Source organism: Dermacentor variabilis, chromosome 9 (assembly GCF_050947875.1).
Source record: "Dermacentor variabilis isolate Ectoservices chromosome 9, ASM5094787v1, whole genome shotgun sequence".
Taxonomy (NCBI): Eukaryota; Metazoa; Arthropoda; class Arachnida; order Ixodida; family Ixodidae; genus Dermacentor; species Dermacentor variabilis.
Genome location: NC_134576.1, coordinates 7,719,232 through 7,745,687, shown reverse-complemented (window position 1 = coordinate 7,745,687; position 26,456 = coordinate 7,719,232). Strand labels below are relative to the sequence as shown.

Below are 26,456 nucleotides of genomic sequence, written 5' to 3'. Positions count from 1 at the left end.
GGGGAAACAGCGCCGCGGTAGCTCAATTGGTAGAGCATCGCACGCGAAATGCGAAGGTTATGGGTTCGGGTCCCACCTGCGGCAAGTTGTTTTTTCATCCGCTTTAATTTCTAATAATTTATCGTTTCATCATACCATTTATTAGGCACAACTAATTTCCCCAATGTTGTCCTTGCTGTCAGTGCTTGTTGGCTTCCCATGATATGACTAATCGATATAGGGCCCCTCGGTTAACCCTCTTTCTTCTCGTTTATTACATAGTGAGGGTCTCGAATCCGGCAAAATTGATGCCTTCAGGTAGCATATGTGGGTTTATTGACCAGTAGCCTTCACCCGAAAAGATCAATTTTTCATGACGCCTGCGTCAAGGAGGACGTTCCACGTCCGCCGCCAAGGTCTGTGAGTTGTGGCGCTGGCTAACACTCGCAGGGTTTTACTAGTACACATTATTACCCAAGAAAGTTGATGGGGAAACAGCGCCGCGGTAGCTCAATCGGTAGAGCATCGCACGCGAAATGAGAAGGTTGTGGGTTCGGTTCCCACCTGCGGCAAGTTGTTTTTTCATCCGCTTTTATTTCTAATAATTTATCGTTTCATCATACCATTTTTTAGGCACAACTAATTTCCCCAATGTTGTCCTTGCTGTCAGTGCTTGTTGGCTTCCCATGATATGACTAATCGATATAGGGCCCATCGGTTAACCCTCTTTCTTCTCGTTTATTACTTAACGAGGGTCGCGAATCCGGAAACATTGATGCCTTCAGGTAGCATATGTGGGTTTATTCACCAGTTTCTTCACCCAAAAAGATCACATTCTCGTGACGCCTGCGGAAACGAGGACGTTCCACGTCCGCCGCCAAGGTCTGTGTGTGGTGGCGCTGGCTAACACTCCCAGGGTTTTACTAGTACACATTAATACCCAAGAAAGTTGATGGTGAAACAGCGCCGCGGTAGCTCAAATGGTAGAGCATCGCACGCGAAATGCGAAGGTTGTGGGTTCGGTTCCCACCTGCGGCAAGTTGTTTTACATCCGCTTTAATTTCTAATAATTTATCGTTTCTTCATAGCATTTATTAGGCACAACTAATTTCCCCAATGTTGTCCTTGCTGTCAGTGCTTGTTGGCTTCTCATGATATGAATAATAAATATTGGGCCCCTCGGTTAACCGCCTTTCTTCTCGTTTATTACATAGCGAGGGTCTCGAATCCGGCAAGATTGATGCCTTCAGGTAGCATATGTGGGTTTATTGACCAGTAGCCTTCACCCGAAAAGATCACTTTCTTGTGACGCCTGCGTCAAGGAGGACGTTCCACGTCCGCCGCCAAGGTCAGTGAGTGGTGGCGCTGGCTAACACTTCCAGGATTTTACTAGTACACATAAATACCCAAGAAAGTTGATGGGGAAACAGCGCCGCGGTAGCTCAATTGGTAGAGCATCGCACGCGAAATGCGAAGGTTATGGGTTCGGTTCCCACCTGCGGCAAGTTGTTTTTTCATCCGCTTTTATTTCTAATAATTTATCGTTTCATCAAACCATTTTTTAGGCACAACTAATTTCCCCAATGTTGTCCTTGCTGTCAGTGCTTGTTGGCTTCCCATGATATGACTAATCGATATAGGGCCCCTCGGTTAACCCTCTTTCTTCTCGTTTATTACTTAACGAGGGTCGCGAATCGGGCAAGATTGATGCCTTCAGGTAGCATACGTGGGTTTATTGACCAGTTGCCTTCACCCGAAAAGATTACTTTTTTGTGACGCCTGCGTAAAGGAGGACGCTCCTCGTGCTCCGCCAAGGTCAGTGATTGGTAGCGCTGGCTAACACTCCCAGGGTTTACTAGTACACATAAATACCCAAGAAAGTTGATGGGGAAACAGCGCCGCGGTAGCTCAATTGGTAGAGCATCGCACGCGAAATGCGAAGGTTGTGGGTTCGGTTCCCACCTGCGGCAAGTTGTTTTTGACCCGCTTTAATTTCTAATTATTTATCGTTTCTTCATACAATTTAGTAGGCACAATTAATTTCCCCAATGTTGTCCTTGCTGTCCGTGCTTGTTGGCTTCTCATGATATGACTAATGAATATCGGGCCCCTCGGTTAACCGCCTTTCTTCTCGTTTATTACATAGCGAGGGTCTCAAATCCGACAAGATTGATGCCTTCAGGTAGCATATCTGGGTTTATTGACCAGTTGCCTTCTCCCGAAAAGATTACTTTTTTGTGACGCCTGCGTAAAGGAGGACGCTCCTCGTGCTCCGCCAAGGTCAGTGAGTGGTGGCACTGGCTAACACTCCCAGGGTTTACTAGTACACATAAATACCCAAGAAAGTTGATGGGGAAACAGCGCCGCGGTAGCTCAATTGGTAGAGCATCGCAGGCGAAATGCGAAGGTTGTGGGTTCGGTTCCCACCTGCGGCAAGTTGTTTTTTCATATAATTTAATTTCTAATAATTTATCGTTTCTTCATTGCATTCATTAGGCACTACTAATTTCCCCAATGTTGTCCTTGCTGTCAGTACTTGTTGGCTTCCCATGATATGACTGATAAATATCGGGCCCCTCGGTTAACCCCCTTTCTTCTCGTTTATTACATAACGAGGGTCGCGAATCCGGCAACATTGATGCCTTCAGGGAGCATATGTGGGTTTATACACCAGTTTCTTCACCCAAAAAGATCACTTTCTCGTGACGCCTGCGGCAACGAGGACGTTCCACATCCGCCGCCAAGGTCTGTGAATGGTGGCGCTGGCTAACACTCCCAACGTTTTACTAGTACACATTAACACCCAAGAAAGTTGATGGGGAAACAGCGCCGCGGTAGCTCAATTGGAAGAGCATCGCACGCGAAATGCGAAGGTTGTGGGTTCGGTTCCCAAGTTGTTTTTTCATCCGCTTTAATTTCTAATAATTTATCGTTTCTTCATACCATTTATTAGGCACAGCTAATTTGCCCAATGTTGTCCTTGCTGTCAGTGCTTGTTGGCTTCTCATGATATGACTAATCGATATAGGGCCCCTCGGTTAACCCCCTTTCTTCTCGTTTATTACTTAACGAGGGTCTCGAATCGGGCAAGATTGATGCCTTCAGGTAGCATATGTGGGTTTATTGACCTGTTGCATTCACCCGAAAAGATCACTTTCCTGTGACGCCTGCGTAAAGGAGGACGCTCCACGTGCTCCGCAAAGGTCAGCGATTGGTGGCGCTGGCTAACACTCCCAGGGTTTACAAGTACACATAATTACCCAAGTAGTTTATGGGGAAACAGCGCCGCGGTAGCTCAATTGGTAGAGCAACGCACGCGAAATGCGAAGGTTGTGGGTTCGGTTCCCACCTTCGGCAAGTTGTTTTTTCATCCGCTTTAATTTCTAATAATTTATCGTTTCTTCATAGCATTTATTGGGCACAACTAATTTCCGCAATGCTGTCCTTGCTGTCAGTCCTTGTTGGCTTCGCATGATATGACTAATAAATATCGGGCCCCTCGGTTAACCGCCTTTCTTCTCGTTTATTACACAGCGAGGGTCTCGAATCCAGCAAGATTGATGCCTTCAGGTAGCATATGGGGGTTTATTGACCAGTTGCGTTCACCCGAAAAGATCACTTTCTTGTGACGCCTGCGTCGAGGAGGACGTTCCACGTCCGCCGCCAAGGTCAGTGAGTGGTGGCGCTGGCTAACACTCCCAGGATTTTACTAGTACACATAAACACCCAAGAAAGTTGGTGGGGAAACAGCGCCGCGGTAGCTCAATTGGTTGAGCAACGCACGCGAAATGCGAAGGTTGTGGGTTCGGTTCCCACCTGCGGCAAGTTGTTTTTTCATACAATTTAATTTCTAATAATTTATCGTTTCTTCAAAGCATTTATTGGGCACAACTAATTTCCGCAATGCTGTCCTTGCTGTCAGTCCTTGTTGGCTTCGCATGATATGACTAATAAATATCGGGCCCCTCGGTTAACCGCCTTTCTTCTCGTTTATTACATAGCGAGGGTCTCGAATCCAGCAAGATTGATGCCTTCAGGTAGCATATGTGGGTTTATTGAGCAGTTGCCTTCACCCAAAAAGATCACTTTCTGGTGACGCCTGCGTCAACGAGGCCGTTCCAATCCGCCGCCATAGTCTGTGAGTGATGGCGCTGGCTAATACTCCCAGGGTTTACTAGTACACATAAATACCCAAGAAAGTTGATGGGAAAACAGCGCCGCGGTAGCTCAATTGGTAGAGCATCGCACGCGAAATGCGAAGGTTGTGGGTTCGGTTCCCACCTTCGGCAAGTTGTTTTTTCAACCGCTTTAATTTCTAATAATTTATCGTTTCTTCATACCATTTATTAGGCACAACTAATTTCCCCAATGTTGTATTTGCTGTCAGTCCATGTTGGCTTCTCATGATATGACTAATAAATATCGGGCCCCTCGGTTAACCGCCTTTCTTCTCGTTTATTACATAGCGAGGGTCTCGAATCCGGCAAGATTGATGCCTTCAGGTAGCATATATGGGTTTATTGACCAGTTGCCTTCACCCGAAAAGATCACTTTCTTGTGACGCCTGCGTCAAGGAGGACGTTCCACGTCTGCCGCCAAGGTCAGTGAGTGGTGGCGCTGGCTAGCACTCCCAGGATTTTACTAGTACACATAAATACCCAAGAAAGTTGATGGGGAAACAGCGCCGCGGTAGCTCAAATGGTAGAGCATCGCAGGCGAAATGCGAAGGTTGTGGGTTCGGTTCCCACCTGCGGCAAGTTGTTTTTCATCCGCTTTAATTTCTAATAATTTATCGTTTCTTCATAGCATTTATTAGGCACAACTAATTTCCCCAATGTTGTCCTTGCTGTCAGTCCTTGTTGGCTTCTCATGATATGACTAATAAATATCGGGCCCCTCGGTTAACCACCTTTCTTCTCGTTTCTTACATAACGAGGGTCGCGAATCCGGCAACATTGATGCCTTCAGGTAGCATATGTGGGTTTATACACCAGTTTCTTCACCCAAAAAGATCACATTCTCCTGACGCCTGCGGCATCGAGGACGTTCCACGTCCGCCGCCAAGGTCAGTGAGTGGTGGCGCTGGCTAACACTCCCAGGATTTTACTAGTACACATAAACACCCAAGAAAGTTGGTGGGGAAACAGCGCCGCGGTAGCTCAATTGGTTGAGCAACGCACGCGAAATGCGAAGGTTGTGGGTTCGGTTCCCACCTGCGGCAAGTTGTTTTTTCATACAATTTAATTTCTAATAATTTATCGTTTCTTCATGCCATTTATTAGGCACAAGTAATTTCCCCTATGTTGTCCTTGCTGTCAGTGCTTGTTGCCTTCTCATGACATTACTAATAAATATCGGGCCCCTCGGTTAACCCCCTTTTTTCTCGTTTATTACATAACGAGGGTCGCGAATCCGGCAACATTCATGCCTTCAGGTAGCATATGTGGGTTTATTCACCTGTTTCCTTCACCCAAAAAGATCACATTCTCGTGACGCCTGCGTCGAGGAGGACGTTCCACGTCCGCCGCCAAGGTCTGTGAGTGGTGGCGCTGGCTAACACTCCCAGGGTTTTACTAGTACACATTAATACCCAAGAAAGTTGATGGGGAAACAGCGCCGCGGTAGCTCAATTGGTAGACCATCGTACGCGAAATGCGAAGGTTGTCGGTTCGGTTCCCAAGTTGTTTCTTCATCCGCTTTAATTTCTAATAATTTATCGTTTCTTCATACCATTTATTAGGCACAACTAATTTCCGCAATGTTGTCCTTGCTGTCAGTCCTTGTTGGCTTCGCATGATATGACTAATAAATATCGGGCCCCTCGGTTAACCGCCTTTCTTCTAGTTTATTACATAGCGAGGGTCTCGAATCCAGCAAGATTGATGCCTTCAGGTAGCATATATGGGTTTATTGACCAGTTGCCTTCACCCAAAAAGATCACTTTCTGGTGACGCCTGCGTCAACGAGGACGTTCCAATCCGCCGCCATAGTCTGTGAGTGATGGCGCTGGCTAATACTCCCAGGGTTTACTAGTACACATAAATACCCAAGAAAGTTGATGGGAAAACAGCGCCGCGGTAGCTCAATTGGTTGAGCAACGCACGCGAAATGCGAAGGTTGTGGGTTCGGTTCCCACCTGCGGCAAGTTGTTTTTTCGTACAATTTATATTCTAATAATTTATCGTTTCTTCATGCCATTTATTAGGCACAAGTAATTTCCCCTATGTTGTCCTTGCTGTCAGTGCTTGTTGGCTTCCCACGGTATGACTAATAAATATCGGGCCCCTCGGTTAAACCCCTTTCTTCTCGTTTATTACATAACGAGGGTCGCGAATCCGGCAACATTGATGCCTTCAGGTAGCATATGTGGGTTTATTGACCAGTTGCCTTCACCCGAAAAGATCACTTTCTTGTGATTCCTGCGTCAAGGAGGACATTCCACGTCCGCCGCCAAGGTCTGTGAGGGGTGGCGCTGGCTAACACTCCCAGGGTTTTACTAGTACACATTAATACCCAAGAAAGTTGATGGGGAAACAGCGCCGCGGTAGCTCAATTGGTAGAGCATCGCACGCGAAATGCGAAGGTTGTGGGTTCGGTTCCCACCTGCGGCATGTTGTTTTTTCATCCGCTTTAATTTCTAATAATTTATCGTTTCTTCATACCATTTATTAGGCACAACCAATTTCCGGAATGTTGCCCTTGCTGTCAGTCCTTGTTGGCTTCGCATGATATGACTAATAAATATCGGGCCCCTCGGTTAACCGCCTTTCTTCTCGTTTATTACATAGCGAGGGTCTCGAATCCAGGAAGATTGATGCCTTCAGGTAGCATATGTGGGTTTATTGACCAGTTGTGTTCGCCCGAAAAGATCAATTTTTCATGACGCCTGCGTCGAGGAGGACGTTCCACGTCCGCCGCCAATGTCAGTGAGTGGCGGCGCTGGCTAACACTCCCAGGATTTTACTAGTACACATAAATACCCAAGAAAGTTGATGGGGAAACAGCGCCGCGGTAGCTCAATTGGTAGAGCATCGCAGGCGAAATGCGAAGGTTGTGGGTTCGGTTCCCACCTGCGGCAAGTTGTTTTTTCATCCGCTTTAATTTCTAATAATTTATCGTTTCTTCATAGCATTTATTAGGCGCAACTAATTTCCCCAATGTTGTCCTTACTGTCAGTGCTTGTTAGCTTCTCATGATATGAATAATAAATAACGGGCCCCTCGGTTAACCCCCTTTCTTCTCGTTTATTACGTAACGAGGGTCGCGAATCCGGCAACATTGATGCCTTCAGGTAGCATATGTGGGTTTAGTTGCCTTCACCCGAAAAGATCAATTTCTTGTGACGCCTGCGTCAAGGAGGACGTTCCACGTCCGCCGCCAAGGTCAGTGAGTGGTGGCAATGGCTAACACTCCCAGGATTTTACTAGTACACATAAATACCCAAGAAAGTTGGTGGGGAAACAGCGCCGCGGTAGCTGAATTGGTAGAGCATCGCACGCGACATGCGAAGGTTGTGGGTTCGGTTCCGAAGTTGCTTTTTCATCCGCTTTTTTTTCTAATAATTTATCGTTTCTTCATACCATTTATTAGGCACAACTAATTTCCCCAATGTTGTCCTTGCTGTCAGTCCTTGTTGGCTTCTCATGATATGAATAATAAATATCGGGCCCCTCGGTTAACCGCCTTTCTTCTCGTTTATTACATAGCGAGGGTCTCGAATCCGGCAAGATTGATGCCGTCAGGTAGCATATGTGGGTTTATTGACCAGTTGCCTTCACCCGAAAAGATCACTTTCTTGTGACGCCTGCGTCAAGGAGGACGTTCCACGTCCGCCGCCAAGGTCAGTGAGTGGTGGCACTGGCTAACACTCCCAGGATTTTACTAGTACTCATAAATACCCAAGAAAGTTGGTGGGGAAACAGCGCCGCGGTAGCTGAATTGGTAGAGCATCGCACGCGACATGCAAAGGTTGTGGGTTCGGTTCCCAAGTTGTTTTTTCAACGGCTTTAATTTCTAATAATTTATCGTTTCTTCATACAATTTACAAGGTACAACTAATTTCCCCAATGTTGTCCTTGCTGTCAGTCCTTGTTGGCTTCTCATGATATGACTAATAAATATCGGGCCCATCGGTTAACCCCCTTTCTTCTCGTTTATAACGAGGGTCGCGAATCCAGCAACATTGATGCCTTCAGATAGCATATGTGGGTTTATTCACCAGTTTCCTTCACCCAAAAAGATCACAATCTCGTGACGCCTGCGGCAACGAGGACGTTCCACGTCCGCCGCCAAGGTCTATGAGTGGTGGCACTGGCTAACGCTCCCAGAGTTTTACTAGTACACATTAATACCCAAGAAAGTTGATGGGGAAACAGCGCCACGGTAGCTGAATTGGTAGAGCATCGCACGCGACATGCGAAGGTTGTGGGTTCGGTTCCCAAGTTGTTTTTTCATCCGCTTTAGTTTCTAATAATTTATCGTTTCTTCATACCATTTATTAGGCACAACTAATTTCCCCAATGTTGTCCTTGCTGTCAGTCCTTGTTGGCTTCTCATGATATGAATAATAAATATCGGGCCCCTCGGTTAACCGCCTTTCTTCTCGTTTATTACATAGCGAGGGTCTCGAATCCGGCAAGATTGATGCCGTCAGGTAGCATACGTGGGTTTATTGACCAGTTGCCTTCACCCGAAAAGATCACTTTCTTGTGACGCCTGCGTCAAGGAGGACGTTCCACGTCCGCCGCCAAGGTCAGTGAGTGGTGGCGCTGGCTAACACTCCCAGAATTTTACTAGTACACATAAATACCCAAGAAAGTTGATGGGGAAACAGCGCCGCGGTAGCTCAATTGGTAGAGCATCGCACGCGAAATGCGAAGGTTGTGGGTTCGGTTCCCACCTGCGGCAAGTTATTTTTTCATCCGCTTTAATTTCTAATAATTTATCGTTTCTTCATACCATTTATTAGGCACAACCAATTTCCGCAATGTTGCCCTTGCTGTCAGTCCTTGTTGGCTTCGCATGATATGACTAATTAATATCGGGCCCCTCGGTTAACCGCCTTTCTTCACGTTTATTACATAGCGAGGGTCTCGAATCCGGCAAGATTGATGCCTTCAGGTAGCATATGTGGGTTTATTGACCAGTTGCGTTCACCCGAAAAGATCAATTTTTCATGACGCCTGTGTCGAGGAGGACGTTCCACGTCCGCCGCCAATGTCAGTGTGTGGTGGCTCTGGCTAACACTCCCAGGATTTTACTAGTACACATAAATACCCAAGAAAGTTGATGGGGAAACAGCGCCTTAGTAGCTCAATTGGTAGAGCATCGCACGCGAAATGCGAAGGTTGTGGGTTCGGTTCCCTCCTGCAGCAAGTTGTTTTTTCATCCGCTTTAATTTCTAATAATTTATCGTTTCTTCACAGCATTTATTAGGCACAACTAATTTCCCCAATGTTGTCCTTACTGTCAGTGCTTGTTAGCTTCTCATGATATGACTAATAAATATCGGGCCCCTCGGTTAACCCCCTTTCTTCTTGTTTATTACATAGCGAGGGTCGCGAATCCGGCAACATTGATGCCTTCAGGTAGCATATGTGGGTTTATACACCAGTTTCTTCACCCAAAAAGATCACATTCTCGTGACGCCTGCGGCATCGAGGACGTTCCACGTCCGCCGCCAAGGTCTGTGAGTGGTGGCGCTGGCTAACACTGCCAGGGTTTTACTAGTACACATTAATACCCAAGAAAGTTGATGGGGAAACAGCGCCGCGGTACCTCAATTGGTAGAGCATCGCACGCGAAATGCGAAGGGGTTTGGTTCCCAGCTTCGGCAAGTTGTTTTTTCATCCGCTTTAATTTCTAAGAATTTATCGTTTCTTCATACCACTTATTAGGCACAACTAATTTCCCCAATGTTGTCCTTGCTGTGAGTCCTTGTTGGCTTCTCATGATATGACTAATAAATATCGGGCCCCTCGGTTAGCCGCCTTTCTTCTCGTTTATTACATAGCGAGGGTCTCGAATCCGGAAAGATTGATGCCTTCAGGTAGCATATGTGGGTTTGTTGACCAGTTGCCTTCACCCGAAAAGATCACTTTCTTGTGACGCCTGCGTCAAGGAGGGCGTTCCACGTCCGCCGCCAAGGTCAGTGACTGGTGGCGCTGGCTAACACTCCCAGGGTTTTACTAGTACACATTATTACCCAAGAAAGGTGATGGGGAAACAGCGCCGCGGTAGCTCAATTGGTAGAGCATCGCACGCGAAATGCGAAGGTTGTGGGTTCGGTTCCCACCTGCGGCTAGTGTTTTTTTCATCCGCTTTAATTTCTAATAATTTATCGTTTCTTCATAGCATTTATTAGGCACAACTAATTTCCCCAATGTTGTCCTTGCTGTCAGTGCTTGGTAGCTTCTCATGATATGACTAATAAATATCGGGCCCCTCGGTTAACCCCCTTTCTTCTCATTTATTACATAACGAGGGTCGCGAATCCGGCAAGATTGATGCCTTCAGGTAGCATATGTGGGTTTATTCACCAGTTTCCTACACCCAAAAAGATCACATTCTCGTGACGCCTGCGTCAAGGAGGGCGTTCCACGTCCGCCGCCGAGGTCTGTGAGTGGTGGCGCTGGCTTACACTCCCAGGGATTTACTAGTACACATTATTACCCAAGAAAGTTGATGGGGAAACAGCGCCGCGGTAGCTCAATTGGTAGAGCATCGCACACGAAATGCGAAGGTTGTGGGTTCGGTTCCCACCTGCGGCTAGTTGTTTTTTCATCCGCTTTCATTTCTAATAATTTATCGTTTCTTCATACCATTTATTAGGCACAACTAATTTCCCCAATGTTGTCCTTGCTGTCAGTGCTTCTTGGCTTCCCATGATATGACTAATCGATATAGGGCCCCTCGGTTAACCCCCTTTGTTCTCGTTTATTACTTAACGAGGGTCGCGAATCGGGCAAGATTGATGCCTTCAGGTAGCATATGTGGGTTTATTGACCAGTTGCCTTCACCCGAAAAGATTACTTTTTTGTGACGCCTGCGTAAAGGAGGACGCTCCACGTGCTCCGCCAAGGTCAGTGATTGGTGGCGCTGGCTAACACTCCCAGGGTTTACTAGTACACATAAATACCCAAGAAAGTTGATGGGGAAACAGCGCCGCGGTAGCTCAATTGGTAGAGTTCGCACGCGAAATGCGAAGGTTGTGGGTTCGGTTCCTACCTGCGGCAAGTTGTTTTCTCATCCGCTTTAATTTCTAATAATTTATCGTTTCTTCATACCATTTGTTAGGCACAACTAATTTCCGCAATGTTGTCCTTGCTGTCAGTCCTTGTTGGCTTCGCATGATATGACTAATAAATATCGGGCCCCTCGGTTAACCGCCTTTCTTCTCGTTTATTACATAGCGAGGGTCTCGAATCCAGCAAGATTGATGCCTTTAGGTAGCATATGTGGGTTTATTGACAAGTTGCGTTCACCCGAAAAGATCAATTTTTCATGACGCCTGCGTCGAGGAGGACGTTCCACGTCCGCCGCCAAGGTCAGTGAGTGGTGGCGCTGGCTAACACTCCCAGGATTTTACTAGTACACATAAATACCCAAGAAAGTTGATGGGGAAACAGCGCCGCGGTAGCTCAATTGGTAGAGCATCGCACGCGAAATGCGAAGGTTGTGGGTTCGGTTCCCAAGTTGTTTTTTCATCCGCTTTAATTTCTAATAATCTATCGTTTCTTCATACCATTTATTAGGCACAACTAATTTCCCCAATGTTGTCCTTACTGTCAGTGCTTGTTAGCTTCTCATGATATGACTAATAAATATCGGGCCCCTCGGTTAACCCCCTTTCTTCTTGTTTATTACATAACGAGGGTCGCGAATCCGGCAACATTGATGCCTTCAGGTAGCGTATGTGGGTTTATTGACCAGTTGCCTTCACCCGAAAAGATCAATTTCTTGTGACGCCTGCGTCAAGGAGGACGTTCCACGTCCGCCGCCAAGGTCATTGAGTGGTGGCACTGGCTAACACTCCCAGGATTTTACTAGTACACATAAATACCCAAGAAAGTTGGTGGGGAAACAGCGCCGCGGTAGCTGAATTGATAGAGCATCGCACGCGACATGCGAAGGTTGTGGGTTTGGTTCCCACCTGCGGCAACTTGTTTTTTATCCGCTTTAATTTCTAATAATTTATCGTTTCTTCATACCATTTATTAGGCACAACTAATTTCCCCAATGTTGTCCTTGCTGTCAGTGCTTGTTGGCTTCTCATGATATGACTAATAAATATCGGGTCCCTCGGTTAACCCACTTTCTTCTCGTTTATTACATAACGAGGGTCGCGAATCCGGCAACATTGATGCCTTCAGGTAGCATATGTGGGTTTATACACCAGTTTCTTCACCCAAAAAGATCACATTCTCGTGACGCCTGCGGCATCGAGGACGTTCCACGTCCGCCGCCAAGGTCTGTGAGTGGTGGCGCTGGCTAACACTGCCAGGGTTTTACTAGTACACATTAATACCCAAGAAAGTTGATGGGGAAACAGCGCCGCGGTAGCTCAATTGGTAGAGCATCGCACGCGAAATGCGAAGGTTGTGGGTTCGGTTCCCAGCTTCGGCAAGTTGTTTTTTCATCCGCTTTAATTTCTAATAATTGATCGTTTCTCCATACCATTTATTAGGCACAACTAATTTCCCCAATGTTGTCCTTGCTGTGAGTCCTTGTTGGCTTCTCATGATATGACTAATAAATATCGGGCCCCTCGGTTAACCGCCTTTCTTCTCGTTTATTACATAGCGAGGGTCTCGAATCCGGAAAGATTGATGCCTTCAGGTAGCATATGTGGGTTTATTCACCAGTTTCCTACTCCCAAAAAGATCACATTCTCGTGACGCCTGCGGCGACGAGGACCTTCTACGTCCGCCGCCGAGGTCTGTGAGTGGTGGCGCTGGCTAACACTCCCAGGGATTTACTAGTACACATTATTACCCAAGAAAGTTGATGGGGAAACAGCGCCGCGGTAGCTCAATTGGTAGAGCATCGCACGCGAAATGCGAAGGTTGTGGGTTCGGTTCCCACCTGCGGCTAGTTGTTTTTTCATCCGCTTTCATTTCTAATAATTTATCGTTTCTTCATACCATTTATTAGGCACAACTAATTTCCCCAATGTTGTGCTTGCTGTCAGTGCTTCTTGGCTTCCCATGATATGACTAATAAATATCGGGCCCCTCGGTTAACCGCCTTTCTTCTCGTTTATTACATAGCGAGGGTCTCGAATCCAGCAAGATTGATGCCTTTAGGTAGCATATTGTCGCAGCCTAGTAGAAGACGGGAAAGCCGGCGTAGAGGACGTATGGAAGCACTTTAGCAGAGCAGTCAACGCGACGTCGTTGTCGTCTCTGTTTTTCCACTCGCGCGCTACTTCAGCGTCGTCCTCATCGCCTGGCACATACCCGCAGTGACCATAGAGGATGTGGCATTTGCCCCCCCTTTGAAAAAAAAAAAGGGCATCGTCCCGATGCACCAACGTCCGAAGGCTGTGCACAGACGGTGCAAAGTTGAGGTCATGAGGAAATGTATGGCTTCATACGAAGCACATGCACAACCTCGGGCAGATGCCGCCGGCGTTTGGAGCAGTTATGGCTGTCGGGGACAACTTCATAATTAACATCGCTGATGCGGCGCAGAACTGTGTACGGGCCGAAGTATCTTCGCAGGAGCTTTTCAGACAGCCCCCGCCGACGAATCGGAGTCCAGACCCACACCTGGTCACCGACGTTGTACGTGACGGGTCTGTGTCGAAGATCGTAGTGTCGGGCATCGTAGTCCTGTTGTGCTTTGATTTGCAAACGCGCAAGCTGCCTGGCTTCCTCTGCGCGTTGCGTAAACTCCTCGGCACCAGTCTCGTCGTCACCGCACTCGTGCGGCAGCATTGCGTCCAACATGGTTGTCACTTCGCGTCCGTAAACAAGGCTGAAAGGCGTCACGCGTGTTGTCTCTTGGCGAGCCGTGTTATATGCAAAGGTAACATATGGTAAAATCTCGTCCCAGTTCTTGTGGTCGACGTCGATGTACATACTCATCATGTCTGCCAGAGTCTTATTCAGACGTTCTGTCAGCCCATTGGTTTGGGGATGGTAAGCCGTGGTCTTGCGGTGAGTGGTACCACTTAGTCGCAACACGGTATCCAGAAGCGCAGCCGTGAACGCAGATCCTCTGTCTGTGATGACCACTGCGGGAGCGCCATGCCTTAGGACGACGGCTTCGACAAAAAATCGCGCTGCTTCGGCTGCTGTTCCACGTTGGATAGCACCTGTTTCGGCGTATCGCGTAAGATAATCCGTGACGACGATTATCCATCTATTTCCGGCAATAGACAGTGGAAACGGACCTAAAAGGTCCATGCCAATTTGTTCGAACGGCGCTTGCGGTATCTGAACAGGATGCAGCAGTCCAGCTGGCTTGCCGGGTAGGGCTTTGCGGCGCTGGCAATCCAGGCATGTCTGTGTGTAACGTTTCACGATCGACGCAAGTCTCGGCCAATAGTACTTGAGCCTAATTCTTGCTAATGTCCGAGTGTAGCCCAAGTGACCAGCGGTCGGCTCGTTGTGACAGGCGTGTAGGACTTCGTCGCGAAGAGATGCGGGAATGACGAGTAGGTAGCTGCTGCCACTAGGTGAAAAGTTCTTTTTATACAGAACGTCGTGGCGCAAGCAGAATGAAGGCAGCCCTCTGGCGAATAACCTCGGCACGCTCCCTGTTCTTCCCTCTAAGTAATCAAAAAGAGGAACCAGTTCTGCGTCCTCGCGTTGGTGGCGTGAAACGGCGACAGTATCTAGCACGCCTAGAAAAGCCGTGTCATCATCGTCGTGCACTGCAGTCTGAACAGGAGACCGAGAAAGGCAGTCGGCATCGGTATGTCGTTTCCCTGATTTGTAGACAACCGTGAAGTCGAACTCTTGGAGACGAAGACTCCAGCGCGCTAGCCGACCAGCTGGATCTTTTAAATTAGTCAGCCAGCAAAGTGCATGATGATCACTGACAACGGTGAAACACCGACCATACAAATATGGCCGAAATTTCAGGACGGCCCACACCAGTGCGAGACATTCTTTTTCTGTCGTGGAGTAGTTTGCCTCCGTTCTTGATAGCGTCCTGCTGGCGTAAGCAATCACTCTTTCGGCGCCGTCCTGCCGCTGTACAAGCACTGCGCCGAGGCCGACATTACTAGCGTCGGTATGAAGAATCGTAGGAGCGTCGTCATCAAAGTGTGCGAGCACGGGAGGCGTCTGCAGGCGTTGCCGTAGGTCGTGAAATGCCCGTTGCTGGTCTTCACCCCAGACGAAGGGGACATCTTCTCTGGTTAGATGCGTTAATGGCCATGCGATGCGCGAAAAGCCCGCAATAAAGCGTCGGTAGTAGGCGCAAAGGCCCAGAAAGCGTCGCACAGCCTTTTTATCTGATGGCGTTGGGAAATTAGCAACGGCAGAGGTTTTATCAGGGTCAGGTCGGACACCTTCACGACTGACAACGTGACCGAGAAATTGAAGTTCTTCAAAGCCAAAATGGCACTTTTCAGGTTTCAAAGTTAGACCAGCTGAGCGTATGGCTTCAAAGACCGTCTTTAGTCTCCGTAAGTGTTCCTCGAACGTGGCGGAGAAGACAATCACGTCGTCGAGGTACACCAAACAGGTTTGCCATTTGAGGCCTGAGAGTACCGTGTCCATTAGTCGCTGAAACGTTGCTGGCGCAGAACACAAACCGAAGGGGAGCACCTGAAATTCATAAAGTCCGTCGGGCGTCACAAATGCGGTCTTCTCACGGTCTCGCTCATCAACTTCTATTTGCCAGTAGCCGCTTTTCAAGTCCATCGACGAAAAGTAACATGCGTTTCGTAGCCTGTCCAGTGAATCGTCGATACGCGGCAGCGGATAAACGTCTTTCTTTGTGATCTGGTTCAGTTTTCGGTAGTCGACGCAGAAGCGCAGGCTACCGTCCTTCTTTTTCACCAACACGACAGGCGATGCCCAAGGACTCTTAGATGGCCGAATAACCCCGTCCTCAAGCATCGTCTTCACTTGCGTTTGTATCGCCTCGCGCTCTTTCGGTGCCACACGATAAGGGTGCTGCCGAATTGGTCTGGCGTCGGCTTCGGTGACAAGACGGTGCTTAGTGAGCGGCGTCTGGCTGACTCGTGACGTAGATGAAAAGCATTTCTTAAACTCATCGATGAGCTCAAGAAGGCTGTTACGTTCGACGGGTGACAAGGTGGGACTGATATCAACCACAGGGGCAGGCATGGCCACGGTGGCCGTCGCGTGCTCCACTGAGAGGCAGTCTTGTATTGAGGTCAATTCGTCGAAGTACGCAACAGCCGTGCCTCTAACAATGTGTCGACGTTCCCTGGCAAAATTCGTCAGTAGGAGGTCAGCACGTCCGTCGTGTACGTTAATTACGGCCCTGGCGATGGAAACACCTTGACTCAGTACCAGTGCGTCGATGTGTTCAGCGACACCAGTCCCGGTGTTCAAGTTGTCGCAGATAACAGGTACGAGGGCACAGCTTCGCGGCGGAAGCGTGACGTCGTCGTCGGCAATACGTAAGCGGGGTCGCTGGTGCTCCGCGGAGTCGACGTCGTCTGAGCTCGTAGAAAATGTGACGACGAGGTCACGGACATTAATCACTGCACCGTACTCTCTCAAGAAATCCATGCCCAATATAAGTTCCTTGCAGCACTCAAAGAGAATGACGAGGGTGGCGACGAAGGTTTCCCCGGCGATTACTATCCTGGCTGTGCATTTTCCGATCGGCGTCATCAACTGGCCGCCGGCAGTTCTGATGTTGGGCCCGGTCCACGGTGTCTTCACTTTTCTCAACCTGTCGGCCAGCTTTTGACTAATTATCGAAAAATGCGAACCAGTATCGACGAGAGCGGCCACTTGGTGTCCGTCAATGAAAACGACAAGATCGGCGCTGACGGCATCGGTTACAGGGGGTGCGGTTGGAGACGTCGGAGTTTTAGAGTCGTCGGTCGTCGGTGATGGGGGCTCTTGGAAAGCTAGACGGTTTGCAACCTCACCCCCGGAGGTCGCTGCTTCTAGTTTCCCCGGCGTGGGCTAGGGGACCTGCCCCTAGAGGCGTCAGAAAAATCGCGACGGGTCGGTGGGGTATAACGAGCCGGAGAAGGGGAACGTGATCGAGGCGTCGCTGAACCTTCTGGCCGAAAGTTTGTAGAATTGTCGTCGCAGGTACGTGCAGCATCAAACACAGGGTAATTGCAGTTGGGAAACCTTGGATACCCGGCTGCGCGGTAGCGGCACGCGCGATAAACATGTCCAGCTTCGCCGCAATGAAAGCACAGCGGCCGGCGGTCAGCGGTGCGCCACAAATCAGTCTTTCGAAGCGGGTAGCCCACAGGGGATTCGCCGTAAGACCGAGGCGCAGCAATCGGCTGGCGGCAATACGGCATAGCTGGCGGCGGCTGTGACTGGCGAAAATATGGCGTCGGGGGTGGCGGTGCTGGCTGCGTCGTAGTGGTCGACGGTGTCAGCAGCATCGAAGTCACGGGAGGTGGACGACAGACAGCTTCCGCGTAGGTTAGCCGTCGCGGCACCGCCTGCCGGTCGGAGGACGAAAAGGCCTGTCGAACTTCCTCCCGAACGATATCAGCGACAGAAGCCACCGCTGGTGCCATAGGAGAAATCCCGAGCTGCCGGATCTCCTCTCGCACAATCTCCCGGATGACTTCACGCAGAGACGTGCCGTAGCTCTCAGGTAGAACTGAAGCATTCACCGGTGAGTTCGCGCGATCATATTGGCGGTACCGTTGCTTTAGTGCCCGTTCTATAGCGGTAGCCTCCTTGGTGAATTCGACCACTGTCGTCGGTGGATTCCTCACGAGTCCGGCAAACAGTTCCTCCTTTACTCCGCGCAAGAGATAGCGTAACTTCTTTTCTTCGGCCATCTCAGGGTCTGCTCTGCGGAAAAGGCGAGTCATATCTTCTGCATACATGGCTACGCTCTCGTTTGGTTTTTGAATACGGGATTCTAGTAGGCGCTGCGCAGTGTCTCTTCTGTCGGTACTAGTGAACGTGTCTAGCAGCTGGGTGCGGAAGGCATCCCATGTGGTCAAACTTCGCTCCCGGTTCACAAACCACGTCCGCGCGCTGTCTTGAAGCGCGAAGTAGACATTAGACAGCTTTTGCTGGGAGCCCCAGTCATTATAACTGGCGACACGCTCAAATTGGTCAAGCCAATCTTGGACATCTTCAAAAGCGTCGCCATGGAAGCTTTCTGGTATCTTAGGATTCTGCAGCGTCACCTGCGATGGAGTTGCAGTAGCCATGGCGGAAGTAGGTAGACGCGTTCCAGCGGGGTCCTGCAAAGGGTTGAACTCGGGCGTCAGGCCTAGCAGGCGGCGACTGTACCGGTGAACAGGAGTTTCGACGAACGAAGGTGATTCCGTTTTCGAGGTATGGCTCCGCGAAGGGGTGCCGAGCATGAGACAATCCTACCCCGCACCTCCACCAGTGTCGCAGCCTAGTAGAAGACGGGAAAGCCGGCGTAGAGGACGTATGGAAGCACTTTAGCAGAGCAGTCAACGCGACGTCGTTGTCGTCTCTGTTTTTCCACTCGCGCGCTACTTCAGCGTCGTCCTCATCGCCTGGCACATACCCGCAGTGACCATAGAGGATGTAGCAATATGTGGGTTTATTGACAAGTTGCGTTCACCCGAAAAGATCAATTTTTCATGACGCCTGCGTCGAGGAGGACGTTCCACGTCCGCCGCCAAGGTCAGTGAGTGGTGGCGCTGGCTAACACTTCCAGGATTTTACTAGTACACATAAATACCCAAGAAAGTTGATGGGGAAACAGCGCCGCGGTAGCTCAATTGGTAGAGCATCGCACGCGAAATGCGAAGGTTGTGGGTTCGGTTCCCAAGTTGTTTTTTCATCCGCTTTAATTTCTAATAATTTATCGTTTCTTCATACCATTTATTAGGCACAACTAATTTCCCCAATGTTGTCCTTGCTGTCAGTCCTTGTTGGCTTCTCATGATATGACTAATAAATATCGGGCCCCTCGGTTAACCGCCTTTCTTCTCGTTTATTACATAGCGAGGGTCTCGAATCCGGCAAGATTGATGCCTTCAGGTAGCATATGTGGGTTTATTGACCAGTTGCCTTCACCCGAAAAGATCACTTTCTGGTGACGCCTGCGTCAAGGAGGACGTTGCACGTCCGCCGCCAAGGTCAGTGAGTGGTGGCGCTGGCTAACACTCCCAGGATTTTACTAGTACACATAAATACCCAAGAAAGTTGATGGGGAAACAGCGCCGCGGTAGCTCAATTGGTAGAGCACCGCACGCCAAATGCGAAGGTTGTGGGTTCGGGTCCCACCTGCAGCAAGTTGTTTTTTCATCCGCTTTAATTTCTAATAATTTATCGCTTCTTCATACCATTTGTTAGGCACAACTAATTTCCGCAATGTTTTCCTTGCTGTCAGTCCTTGTTGGCTTCGCATGATATGACTAATAAATATCGGGCCCCTCGGTTAACCGCCTTTCTTCTCGTTTATTACATAGCGAGGGTCTCGAATCCGGAAAGATTGATGCCTTCAGGTAGCATATGTGGGTTTGTTGACCAGTTGCCTTCACCCGAAAAGGTCTCTTTCTTGTGACGCCTGCGTCAAGGAGGGCGTTCCACGTCCGCCGCCAAGGTCAGTGACTGGTGGCGCTGGCTAACACTCCCCGGGTTTTACTAGTACACATTATTACCCAAGAAAGGTGATGGGGAAACAGCGCCGCGGTAGGTCAATTGGTAGAGCATCGCACGCGAAATGAGAAGGTTGTGGGTTCGGTTCCCACCTGCGGCTAGTGGTTTTTTCATCCGCTTTAATTTCTAATAATTTATCGTTTCTTCATAGCATTTTTTAGGCACAACTAATTCCCCCAATGTTGTCCTTGCTGTCAGTGCTTGTTAGCTTCTCATGATATGACTAATAAATATCGGGCCCCTCGGTTAACCCCCTTTCTTCTCGTTTATTACATAACGAGGGTCGCGAATCCGGCAAGATTGATGCCTTCAGGTAGCATATGTGGGTTTATTCGCCAGTTTCCTACACCCAAAAAGATCACATTCTCGTGACGCCTGCGGCATCGAGGACGTTCCACGTCCGCCGCCGAGATCTGTGAGTGGTGGCGCTGGCTTACACTCCCAGGGATTTACTAGTACACATTATTACCCAAGAAAGTTGATGGGGAAACAGCGCCGCGGTAGCTCAATTGGTAGAGCATCGCACGCGAAATGCGAAGGTTGTGGGTTCGGTTCCCACCTGCGGCTAGTTGTTTTTTCATCCGCTTTCATTTCTAATAATTTATCGTTTCTTCATACCATTTATTAGGCACAACTAATTTCCCCAATGTTGTCCTTGCTGTCAGTGCTTGTTGGCTTCCCATGATATGACTAATCGATATAGGGCCCCTCGGTTAACCCCCTTTGTTCTCGTTTATTACTTAACGAGGGTCGCGAATCGGGCAAGATTGATGCCTTCAGGTAGCGTATGTGGGTTTATTGACCAGTTGCCTTCACCCGAAAAGATCAATTTCTTGTGACGCCTGCGTCAAGGAGGACGTTCCACGTCCGCCGCCAAGGTCAGTGAGTGGTGGCACTGGCTAACACTCCCAGGATTTTACTAGTACACATAAATACCCAAGAAAGTTGGTGGGGAAACAGCGCCGCGGTAGCTGAATTGATAGAGCATCGCACGAGACATGCGAAGGTTGTGGGTTCGGTTCCCACCTGCGGCAACTTGTTTTTTATCCGCTTTAATTTCTAATAATTTATCGTTTCTTCATACCATTTATTAGGCACAACTAATTTCCCCAATGTTGTCCTTGCTGTCAGTGCTTGTTGGCTTCTCATGATATGACTAATAAATATCGGGTCCCTCGGTTAACCCACTTTCTTCTCGTTTATTACATAACGAGGGTCGCGAATCCGGCAACATTGATGCCTTCAGGTAGCATATGTGGGTTTATTCACCAGTTTCCTACACCCAAAAAGATCACATTCTCGTGACGCCTGCGGCGACGAGGACCTTCTACGTCCGCCGCCGAGGTCTGTGAGTGGTGGCGCTGGCTAACACTCCCAGGGATTTACTAGTACACATTATTACCCAAGAAAGTTGATGGGGAAACAGCGCCGCGGTAGCTCAATTGGTAGAGCATCGCACGCGAAATGCGAAGGTTGTGGGTTCGGTTCCCACCTGCGGCTAGTTGTTTTTTCATCCGGTTTCATTTCTAATAATTTATCGTTTCTTCATACCATTTATTAGGCACAACTAATTTCCCCAATGTTGTGCTTGCTGTCAGTGCTTCTTGGCTTCCCATGATATGACTAATCGATATAGGGCCCCTCGGTTAACCCCCTTTCTTCTCGTTTATTACTTAACGAGGGTCGCGAATCGGGCAAGATTGATGCCTTCAGGTAGCATATGTGGGTTTATTGACCAGTTGCCTTCACCCGAAAAGATTACTTTTTTGTGACGCCTGCGTAAAGGAGGACGCTCCACGTGCTCCGCCAAGGTCAGTGATTGGTGGCGCTGGCTAACACTCCCAGGGTTTACTAGTACACATAAATACCCAAGAAAGTTGATGGGGAAACAGCGCCGCGGTAGCTCAATTGGTAGAGCATCGCACGCGAAATGCGAAGGTTGTGGGTTCGGTTCCTACCTGCGGCAAGTTGTTTTCTCATCCGCTTTAATTTCTAATAATTTATCGTTTCTTCATACCATTTGTTAGGCACAACTAATTTCCGCAATGTTGTCCTTGCTGTCAGTCCTTGTTGGCTTCTCATGATATGACTAATAAATATCGGGCCCCTCGGTTAACCGCCGTTCTTCTCGTTTATTACATAGCGAGGGTCTCGAATCCGGCAAGATTGATGCCTTCAGGTAGCATATGTGGGTTTATTGACCAGTTGCCTTCACCCGAAAAGATCACTTTCTTGTGACGCCTGCGTCAAGGAGGACGTTGCACGTCCGCCGCCAAGGTCAGTGAGTGGTGGCGCTGGCTAACACTCCCAGGATTTTACTAGTACACATAAATACCCAAGAAAGTTGATGGGGAAACAGCGCCGCGGTAGCACAATTGGTAGAGCATCGCACGCCAAATGCGAAGGTTGTGCGTTCGGGTCCCACCTGCAGCAAGTTGTTTTTTCATCCGCTATAATTTCTAATAATTTATCGCTTCTTCATACCATTTGTTAGGCACAACTAATTTCCGCAATGTTGTCCTTGCTGTCAGTGCTTGTTGGCTTCTCATGATATGACTAATAAATATCGGGTCCCTCGGTTAGCCCACTTTCTTCTCGTTTATTACATAACGAGGGTCGCGAATCCGGCAACATTGATGCCTTCAGGTAGCATATGTGGGTTTATACACCAGTTTCTTCACCCAAAAAGATCACATTCTCGTGACGCCCGCGGCATCGAGGACGTTCCACGTCCGCCGCCAAGGTCTGTGAGTGGTGGCGCTGGCTAACACTGCCAGGGTTTTACTAGTACACATTAATACCCAAGAAAGTTGATGGGGAAACAGCGCCGCGGTAGCTCAATTGGTAGAGCATCGCACGCGAAATGCGAAGGTTGTGGGTTCGGTTCCCAGCTTCGGCAAGTTGTTTTTTCATCCGCTTTAATTTCTAATAATTTATCGTTTCTTCATACCATTTATTAGGCACAACTAATTTCCCCAATGTTGTCCTTGCTGTGAGCCCTTGTTGGCTTCTCATGATATGACTAATAAATATCGGGCCCCTCGGTTAACCGCCTTTCTTCTCGTTTATTACATAGCGAGGGTCTCGAATCCGGAAAGATTGATGCCTTCAGGTAGCATATGTGGGTTTATTCACCAGTTTCCTACACCCAAAAAGATCACATTCTCGTGACGCCTGCGGCGACGAGGACCTTCTACGTCCGCCGCCGAGGTCTGTGAGTGGTGGCGCTGGCTAACACTCCCAGGGATTTACTAGTACACATTATTACCCAAGAAAGTTGATGGGGAAACAGCGCCGCGGTAGCTCAATTGGTAGAGCATCGCACGCGAAAGGCGAAGGTTGTGGGTTCGGTTCCCACCTGCGGCTAGTTGTTTTTTCATCCGCTTTCATTTCTAATAATTTATCGTTTCTTCATACCATTTATTAGGCACAACTAATTTCCCCAATGTTGTGCTTGCTGTCAGTGCTTCTTGGCTTCCCATGATATGACTAATCGATATAGGGCCCCTCGGTTAACCCCCTTTGTTCTCGTTTATTACTTAACGAGGGTCGCGAATCGGGCAAGATTGATGCCTTCAGGTAGCATATGTGGGTTTATTGACCAGTTGCCTTCACCCGAAAAGATTACTTTTTCATGACGCCTGCGTCGAGGAGGACGTTCCACGTCCGCCGCCAAGGTCAGTGAGTGGTGGCGCTGGCTAACACTCCCAGGATTTTACTAGTACACATAAATACCCAAGAAAGTTGATGGGGAAACAGCGCCGCGGTAGCTCAATTGGTAGAGCATCGCACGCGAAATGCGAAGGTTGTGGGTTCGGTTCCCAAGTTGTTTTTTCATCCGCTTTAATTTCTAATAATTTATCGTTTCTTCATACCATTTATTAGGCACAACTATTTTCCCCAATGTTGTCCTTGCTGTCAGTCCTTGTTGGCTTCTCATGATATGACTAATAAATATCGGGCCCCTCGGTTAACCGCCTTTCTTCTCGTTTATTACATAGCGAGGGTCTCGAATCCGGAAAGATTGATTCCTTCAGGTAGCATATGTGGGTTTATTCACCAGTTTCCTACACCCAAAAAGATCACATTCTCGTGACGCCTGCGGCGACGAGGACATTCTACGTCCGCCGCCGAGGTCTGTGAGTGGTGGCGCTGGCTAACACTCCCAGGGATTTACTAGTACACATTATTACCCAAGAAAGTTGATGGGGAAACAGCGCCGCGGTAGCTCAAATGGTAGAGCATCGCACGCGAAATGCGAAGGTTGTGGGTTCGGTTCCCACCTGCGGCTAGTTGTTTTTTCATCCGCTTTCATTTCTAATAATTTATCGTTTCTTCATACCATTTATTAGGCACAACTAATTTCCCCAATGTTGTGCTTGCTGTCAGTGCTTCTTGGCTTCCCATGATATGACTAATCGATATAGGGCCCCTCGGTTAACCCCCTTTCTTCTCGTTTATTACTTAACGAGGGTCGCGAATCGGGCAAGATTGATGCCTTCAGGTAGCATATGTGGGTTTATTGACCAGTTGCCTTCACCCGAAAAGATTACTTTTTTGTGACGCCTGCGTAAAGGAGGACGCTCCACGTGCTCCGCCAAGGTCAGTGATTGGTGGCGCTTGCTAACACTCCCAGGGTTTACTAGTACACATAAATACCCAAGAAAGTTGATGGGGAAACAGCGCCGCGGTAGCTCAATTGGTAGAGCATCGCATGCGAAATGCGAAGGTTGTGGGTTCGGTTCCTACCTGCGGCAAGTTGTTTTCTCATCCGCTTTAATTTCTAATAATTTATCGTTTCTTCATACCATTTGTTAGGCACAACTAATTTCCGCAATGTTGTCCTTGCTGTCAGTCCTTGTTGGCTTCGCATGATATGACTAATAAATATCGGGCCCCTCGGTTAACCGCCTTTCTTCTCGTTTATTACATAGCGAGGGTCTCGAATCCAGCAAGATTGATGCCTTTAGGTAGCATATGTGGGTTTATTGACAAGTTGCGTTCACCCGAAAAGATCAATTTTTCATGACGCCTGCGTCGAGGAGGACGTTCCACGTCCGCCGCCAAGGTCAGTGAGTGGTGGCGCTGGCTAACACTCCCTGGATTTTACTAGTACACATAAATACCCAAGAAAGTTGATGGGGAAACAGCGCCGCGGTAGGTCAATTGGTAGAGCATCGCACGCGAAATGCGAAGGTTGTGGGTTCGGTTCCCAAGTTGTTTTTTCATCCGCTTTAATTTCTAATAATTTATCGTTTCTTCATACCATTTATTAGGCACAACTAATTTCCGCAATGTTTTCCTTGCTGTCAGTCCTTGTTGGCTTCGCATGATATGACTAATAAATATCGGGCCCCTCGGTTAACCGCCTTTCTTCTCGTTTATTACATAGCGAGGGTGTCGAATCCAGCAAGATTGATGCCTTCAGGTAGCATATGTGGGTTTATTGACCAGTTGCGTTCACCCGAAAAGATCAATTTTTCATGACGCCTGCGTCGAGGAGGACGTTCCACGTCCGCCGCCAAAGTCAGTGAGTGGTGGCGCTGGCTAACACTCCCAGGATTTTACTAGTACACATAAATACCCAAGAATGTTGACGGGGAAACAGCGCCGCGGTAGCTCAATTGGTAGAGCATCGCACGCGAAATGCGAATGTTGTGGGTTCGGTTCCCACCTGCGGCAAGTTGTTTTTTCATCCGCTTTAATTTCTAATAATTTATCGTTTCTTGATAGCATTTATTAGGCACAACTAATTTCCCCAATGTTGTCCTTACTGTCAGTGCTTGTTAGCTTCTCATGATATGACTAATAAATATCGGGCCCTATGGTTAACCGCCTTTCTTCTCGTTTATTACATAACGAGGGTCGCGAATCCCGCAACATTGATGCCTTCAGGTAGCATATGTGGGTTTATTCACCAGTTTTCTTCACCCAAAAAGATCACATTCTCGTGACGCCTGCGGCATCGAGGACGTTCCACGTCCACCGCCAAGGTCTGTGAGTGGTGGCGCTGGCTAACACTCGCAGGGATTTACTAGTACACATTATTACCCAAGAAAGTTGATGGGGAAACAGCGCCGCGGTAGCTCAATTGGTAGAGCATCGCACGCGAAATGCGAAGGTTGTGGGTTCGGTTCCCAAGTTGTTTTTTCATCCGCTTTAATTTCTAATAATTTATCGTTTCTTCATACCATTTATTAGGCACAACTAATTTCCCCAATGTTGTCCTTGCTGTCAGTCCTTGTTGGCTTCTCATGATATGACTAATAAATATCGGACCCCTCGGTTAACCGCCTTTCTTCTCGATTATTACATAGCGAGGGTCTCGAATCCATCAAGATTGATGCCTTCAGGTAGCATATGTGGGTTTATTGACCAGTTGTGTTCACCCGAAAAGATCAATTTTTCATGACGCCTGCGTCGAGGAGGACGTTCCACGTCCGCCGCCAATGTCAGTGAGTGGTGGCGCTGGCTAACCCTCCCAGGATTTTACCAGTACACATAAATACCCAAGAAAGTTGATGGGGAAACAGCGCCGCGGTGGCTCAATTGGTAGAGCATCGCACGCGAAATGCGAAGGTTGTGGGTTCGGTTCCCACCTGCGGCAAGTAGTTTTTTCGTCCGCTTTAATTTCTAATAATTTCTCGTTTCTTCATAGCATTTATTAGGCACAACTAATTTCCCCAATGTTGTCCTTAC

General features: G+C 48.4%; 5 non-coding genes across 5 annotated transcripts; all 5 read left to right on the top strand.

Annotated features, from left to right (window-relative positions):
* Window positions 1-1,876: 1,876 nt before the first annotated feature.
* Window positions 1,877-1,949, top strand: TRNAS-CGA (transfer RNA serine (anticodon CGA)). Its single transcript has one exon. It is a non-coding gene; the product is annotated as a tRNA-Ser (tRNA).
* Window positions 1,950-6,517: 4,568 nt separating this feature from the next.
* TRNAS-CGA (transfer RNA serine (anticodon CGA)) lies at window positions 6,518-6,590 on the top strand. The gene has a single exon. It is a non-coding gene; the product is annotated as a tRNA-Ser (tRNA).
* A 2,223-nt stretch (window positions 6,591-8,813) lies between these two features.
* Window positions 8,814-8,886, top strand: TRNAS-CGA (transfer RNA serine (anticodon CGA)). The gene has a single exon. It is a non-coding gene; the product is annotated as a tRNA-Ser (tRNA).
* A 10,431-nt stretch (window positions 8,887-19,317) lies between these two features.
* TRNAW-CCA (transfer RNA tryptophan (anticodon CCA)) lies at window positions 19,318-19,390 on the top strand. The gene has a single exon. It is a non-coding gene; the product is annotated as a tRNA-Trp (tRNA).
* Window positions 19,391-26,291: 6,901 nt separating this feature from the next.
* On the top strand, window positions 26,292-26,364 carry TRNAS-CGA (transfer RNA serine (anticodon CGA)). The gene has a single exon. It is a non-coding gene; the product is annotated as a tRNA-Ser (tRNA).
* The last annotated feature ends 92 nt before the right edge of the window (window positions 26,365-26,456 follow it).